This window comes from Marmota marmota, unplaced genomic scaffold (genome assembly GCF_001458135.2).
Source record: "Marmota marmota marmota unplaced genomic scaffold, marMar, whole genome shotgun sequence".
NCBI lineage: Eukaryota > Metazoa > Chordata > Mammalia > Rodentia > Sciuridae > Marmota > Marmota marmota.
The window spans coordinates 2,956,920-2,963,582 of record NW_026000068.1 but is presented as its reverse complement, the minus strand read 5'-3'; positions in this window follow the sequence as shown (position 1 = coordinate 2,963,582).

The window sequence follows — 6,663 nt, the reverse complement described above, 5'->3', positions numbered from 1 at the left end:
AGCTTTATATATATATATATATATATATATATATATATATATATAAAAGAGAAAGGCTCTTACTAATTTGCTTAGTGCCTCACTAAGTTGCTGAGGCTGGCTTTGAACTTGCAATCCTCCTGCCTCAGCTTCCTGATTTGCTGGGATTACAGTCATGTGCCACCATGACTGTGTATCTTTTCTTATATAATTTAGAAGAGTATGTGACACGGTGTTACAAATTCTGGGTGGTGGAGACAGGGCAGTGTGTTTGCACTTTGCTATATCGTATATGTATTAACTAAATAAAAGTTAAGTGAAATGAAGGAGTGGGCAAGAAAGCAATCTAAAAACTGGAAGCCACCTGTGGGGTTTACACTTGGCATAGGCAGAACAGAAGAAGGGCTTGTCCAAAAGGTGGCAAGCAGAAATCTTCCAAAACATCCCCTTAAATGAAATCAGCTTCCTCATCCAGTCTCAAATCCAAAGTTTAAAAATGTGCATCACTAAGTTAAGACACAACAGAGAATCTGGAGTTGAGTACAAGAGAAACGTAAGACTTCTGCAGTTTGGAGACGATAATGTCTAAGTTAGTACCTCACACACAGATGCACATGCAAGACCACTGCACATTACAGCAACAGAGGGGACTGGGAGATAAAGAGCACTTAGCAATGGCTTCAGTGCAGTTAAAGGTAGAGAAAAGGTAAAATTAAGTGAACATTTCCACTTCAGTGGTCCATGCGTCATGACTCAAACTCACCTTATTGTGGAAACCTACACACACAGGGCAGCTTCTTAGGACAGAAAAGACCCATGCATGACAGATGCAGGTCAGTGGCCCCTGGTCACCAGGGCCTCGTCTCCTGACACCACCTCTTCTCTCCTGCGTGATGACTGGTGGGCTTCCTACAGGCACCAGTTTCAATTGCAACCTAAATTCATTATTTCTGGGAACCTTTATTCCAAATGTTGCCTGTTTGGCAAATGGTCTCAACCATGGGAAGTGGACATGAAATAAAGACTGAAGACCTGGGGACATCGGTACTGGAGCAGGCTCAGTAAGATCGTTCCAGCGACGAGGTCTCAGCTGGCACAGTCATGTGAGTAGAGGGTGCTGCAGTCCTAAAATCAAGGACTGAACCCCATGTTGGACCTCTCTCCTGGTGTTGATAAGTGTCCAAAAACTCAAAATAGTCCCTCAATTTTCCCCCCAGTCCTGTCCTCCAACCCTTCAGGTGTCCACATCTGTGTCACCTGAAGCTCACCACAGTGCATGCAGTGGGTCAGCCCGACCATGGGCACAGGAAGAGGCTTGCCTTTGACAGAGTCAATGTCATCTCATCTCTTCTCACTGTGGTAAGAAGTGTTCAATGAAAGAAGGAGTCGATGTCACCTAAGATCCTACAATTTGAAAACTCTAAATGAATTAGATGTCCCTGGTGGTGATTGCTAATGCCTAAAACAAGCCCTCTCTGCAGTTTGAAATGCTGTTTTACAAAACGGCACATGAGAGAAGTGGGACTTGATTGGGCCCCAAAAGGGAAGGGTATCTTGACATTTCAGTAACATGGCTGAATCTAAGAGCAGGGTACGTGAAATGAGGCAAGGCAGGAAGACAAATGCTACCTGACCTCATGTTCATGTGGCATCTGAAACAGAAGGAGGGAGTGGAATGAGGGTCACAGGAGAGTGTGGGGGACTTGGAGGTGTAGGTCGAAGGGTACCAGGTTTCCCTTAATCCTGGAGACCCAGGGTTGGCGTGGTGACTGTAGTAATAGGGGTGTGCACACAGGAGTTGCTGAGAGATCTTGGTTATCCTCACCACAAAAGTGAGTGTGTGTGACAATGGCTGTCACTAGGCTTGATTTATCAATTTAATCACTGCATGGCGCCCGCAGATGCCAAAACATCTCAGGGTGCACCATGAATGTATCAGTGGTATGTATCCCAACCTTAATAAAGCTGAAAATACCTAGGAAACACAGTCTTAAATATGTAAGGAAGGAGGAGGAAAGGCAAGAGAGGTAGAAGGAACAGGGCGAGGAGAAAGGGGGAGGAAAAGGAGGGAGAGAGGGTTAGAGAAACAGCCATCATGAAGTCAATCCTCACAATCACTAAACATGTGCATGTGCACAAGCCATGGTGGGGCTGGGGTTCTGCCCCTCAGTGCAGAGCCCAGGTCCCCTGGCAGGTGTCTCAGGAGCCCTGAGTGAAGAGGTTCCTCCTGGCACCGAGTCAGCATCTGAAAGTGAGTGCCAGCTCTTCCCTTGGGAGGCTAATGCTGGACATACAGGTCGGCCCAGCGACGTTAGTAGGACATCCTCTCTCTATGCCAACTGCAGGTGCCTGCTGACCCACACTAAGGACACAGCTACTAGATACATCTAAAGAACTCTAATTAAAGTCTTTTGTTCCTGACCAAAAACAGCCTTGGCACACTTGGATGGCAATTGCATTATGGTGCTGAAGGCAGAGGTGTCTGGGATTTGTTTCTGAATCCAGAGATGGTGGTGCCTTCTGCAAATGTTCTGGTGTAAACCATCAGATGTGAGAAGACGCTTCCAGCACACATGGACATGCGTGGTTCATAGAAAGGTAACGGTATGCTCAACCAGTATCGTTCACAATAATGTTTGAATGCTATTTGCTCAATTTGACTTAGAGGAATGAGAAAATGAATGGCCCAAATCCTACAGACCCATATTGATCCTATTTTAGGAATGTTGTGAAGCTAACTGGCACATGCAGCCTAGCAGTGCACACCTTTGCCCTTTGAGGCTGATGAGAATCTGAGGGAGGTGAACGAGACACAGAGCCTCACTATACATGGCAAGAGCCACTATCTAGGGACACAGAAACTGTTCACATGAGAGGAAAGGGGAGCATCTTCTTTTTTCTTTAGTGACCAGGGAAACCTTCGGAAGAGCATTGTGCACTAGCTAGAGAGCAAACACTAGATGAGGTGAGGGAGTTGCTTGTTCCCCTGATACTTTTCCTGCTCCTCTGAACCGTGGAGGTAGTACAGGGTTGGGATACTGCTTCACAGGGCAAAAGTCTCTGGAGTTAGAGAAGAACTCTCTGCAGTAGGAAGGGGAATAAAACCTTCTCTAGTGGGTCTCAGAAATGCAGTGGTTGGGCGCAGTGTTGGGGTGGGGACCCTACAGGAAAGTTCTGACTCTTGGGTCCCTGGATGTGTATCTTGCAGGCTCCCTGGCTCCTTTCCAGGCTGAGTACAGCATCCTTGGATGCTGAGTGTCTCCGGTTCAGTCCAAGGGAGGACAGTGGTCCCTCCATCTGCAGTTTGTGGTACCATTTTGTCTATGGTGTGCTGGCTTTGTCTGTGTTTATCAATTTAAGTAGGACAATGGTCCTTGTTCTTCTAAAATAATGGTTTATGTTGCATTCCTTCAGTTTATTAAGAACCTGCAAAACTGGAGAAAAGATAACCTCTTCAATAAATGGTTCTGGGAAAACTGGAAATCCATATGTAACAAAACAAAATTAAACCCATATCTCTCACCATGGACAAATCTCAACTCAAAGTGGACCAAGGAAGCAGGAATTAAATCAGAGGCCCTATGTCTAATAGAATAAAAAGTAGGCCCTAATCTCCATCATGTGGGATTAGGTCCCAACTTCCTTAATAAGACTCCTTTGGCACAAGTACTAAAATCAAGAATCAATAAATGGGATGGACTCAAACTAAAAAGTCTCTTCTCAACAAAAGAAACAATCTGTGAGGTGAACAGAGAGCCTACATCTTGGGATCAAATCTTTTCCCCTCACACATCAGATAGAGCACTAATCTCTAGGGTATATAAAGAACTCAAAAAACAAACACCAAACAAACAAACAAATAACCCAATCAATAAATGGTTCAAGGAATGAGCAAACACTTCTCAGAAGAATGATATACAATCAGTCAACAAATATATGAAAAAATGTTCATCATCACTAGCAATTAGATAAATGCAAATCAAAACTACTCTAAGATTTCATCTCACTCCATTCATAATGGCAGCTATTATGCATACAAACAACAATAAGTGTTGGTGAGGATGTGGGGAGAAAGGCACACTCATACATTGCTGATGGGACTGCAAATTGGTGCAGCCAATATGGAAAGCAGTATGGAGATTTCTTGGACAATTGAGAATGGAACCACCATTTGACCCAGATATGCCTCTCTTTGGTCAATACCCAAAGGACTTAAAAACAGCATACTACAGGGACACAGCCACATCAATGTTTATAGCGGCACAATTCGCAATAGCTAAACTATGGAACCAACCTAGGTGCCCTTTAATAGATGAATGGATAAAAAATGTGGCATATATACACAGTGGAATATTACTCAGCAATAAAAGAGAATAAAATCATGGCTTTTGCACGTAAATGGATGATGTTGGAGAAGATGATGCTAAGTGAAGTTAGCCAATCACAAAAAACCAAATGCCGAATGTTTTCTCTGATATAAGGAGGCTGACTCATTAGTGGGGTAGGGAGAGGGAGCATGGGAGAAACAGATGAACTCTAGATAAGGCAGAGGGGTGGGAGGGAAAGGGAGGGGATATGGGGTTAGAAATGATGATGGAATGTGACAGATATTATTATCCAAAGTAAATGTATGAAGACACAAATTGGTGTGAATATACTTTGTATACAACCAGAGATATGAAAAATTGTATTCTATATGTGTAATAAGAATTGTAATGCATTCTGCTGTCATATATAAATTAAAAATTAATAAAAAAGAACCTGCAAACTGTGATAATACGCATCCAGCTAAACCTGTTGATTCAGACAGGGTTCTACCCTACAAAACATACAGAGATACACAGACTGAAGAATAACTGTTTCACCTTGAACCTTCTCTCTGAGCATGATTGGGGACCCACAGCAGCCAACAAGGGAGCCTTTCTTGGTGCCTTATGCAAATATCCTGGCAGAAACCATCAAAAGCATATAAAATGCTCTGCTTTCAAGTAAGTATCCCCCTTAAAAGTGATCTATAGATTTTTTTCTTTTGGTTCATTAACAATAGGCACAGCAAAACTGCATTTCTTTCAAGGGGTAGATGGTAATTGGAAGCTTGACCTCACCTGTCTGCAGAAAGGTGGCACCGATGGATGGATGCTCTCCGGAGGACCCTCTGCAAATCTGAGGCTCTGACGGAAACATCCCATCCTCTCTGGCTGCTTTTGGGACTTGTTAAGCCGCTGCAGCCGCTGATGCTAGGAGAAGTGTACTGCTTGCACGCCGACTTCTGGCATTTTTCAAACTCAGAGGCCAGGCAGGTCATACCTCTTAGCATTGTGCTGTGAGCTTGCCTGGCATATGGCCCCCAAGCTGTGCTCAGAATTGCCCGGGACGATGGCATCACTGCACGGCTCAATTTGGATTCCTCATCGACCTGATCCCAGCAGCCAGCAAAACAGGTCCATCCAGATGTGCCAAAGAATTTAGGAAACCACAATGGACTGTGGAGCCATGAAGTGTCACACAACAGTGATCCCTGCTGAGAAAATGTTGTGTCCCTGAAGGGGCAGGAAGTGTAACTACACAGACCAGAGCTGTTTGCAGACACTATTTTAATTTTTCTCTCTGCAGGGAAGCATGCTATTTAATAAAAAGATAACTTTTTTTCAAGCATCCTGAAATTCTGAGGATTAAAATAAATGATGAGAGTACAATACAAAATTCTTTATTTTCACAAAGGTAAACAAACAAAAAAAGAATACAAAGCAAAACAAACCACCAATTCCCTTAACATCGCTCCTTCTGCTATTGTAGAGTATTTTTGTGAAATTGGACGCAGAGTATTAGCCAATAACAGAAGAGGCCATAACCATGTCTCATGATTAAGAACTGTCGAGCATAGGTTTTTTTGAAGATGAAAACTATCTTGTAAAGATTAAATGCAATTTGGAAAAAGAGGACACATTCCTCAGACTCTGCTGCGCAGCGCTCACCGCCCACATGCACATGCACATGCACACATCTGTGCTCCGCGTTGGGAAAGATCCTGTGTCCGCATCTCACTCATCTTACTGTTGCAGGCTCTGGGGCCCACAGACCTCATTGCTTCAACTGCCTCTCCCTCTCGTCATGGTGACTTCTGAGATGGGCAACTGTGCGGCCACTGACGCCTGGACCTGCTGATTCAGAGTCAGGGGCTCAGGTGGAGAGTGGAGCTGAATGGGACAGAAAGAGGGCAAAGTGCAGATGACAATGAAGGACCCCTGCATCCCCCTGTGACCAAGTTGGTTCCAACACTGGATTCCCAGTTATTCAAGACTGTAAATGCACTCCCCTCCAGCTGACCTAGGTGTGTTTTGGTGACATGTGACTCAAGGAGTCCTGATGCTTGAGGATAGAGAATCACAGCTCTGTCAACTAGTATAAGGGAGCCCGGACCAAGGGCAGACACGACTGCACTGCCATGTTACGCACACACAGCACTTGGGGAGGAAAGAAGGGCAGATGGACCAGAAGACTTCCGTGAGGTCCACCTGCAACAACGGCCCCCTTGACCTGGACAGGAAAGTCCCTGACGAGCGGCCTGATTCTGGAGAGGTGTGATTGTCCACCAGGGTGTCTCCAGTGACCTGCTGTCTGGTCCCTAGGACTCTGTCAGGGGGAAGGGAGTTCTGGAGTAGGAGGTGGAGAAGGGGAGGGAGG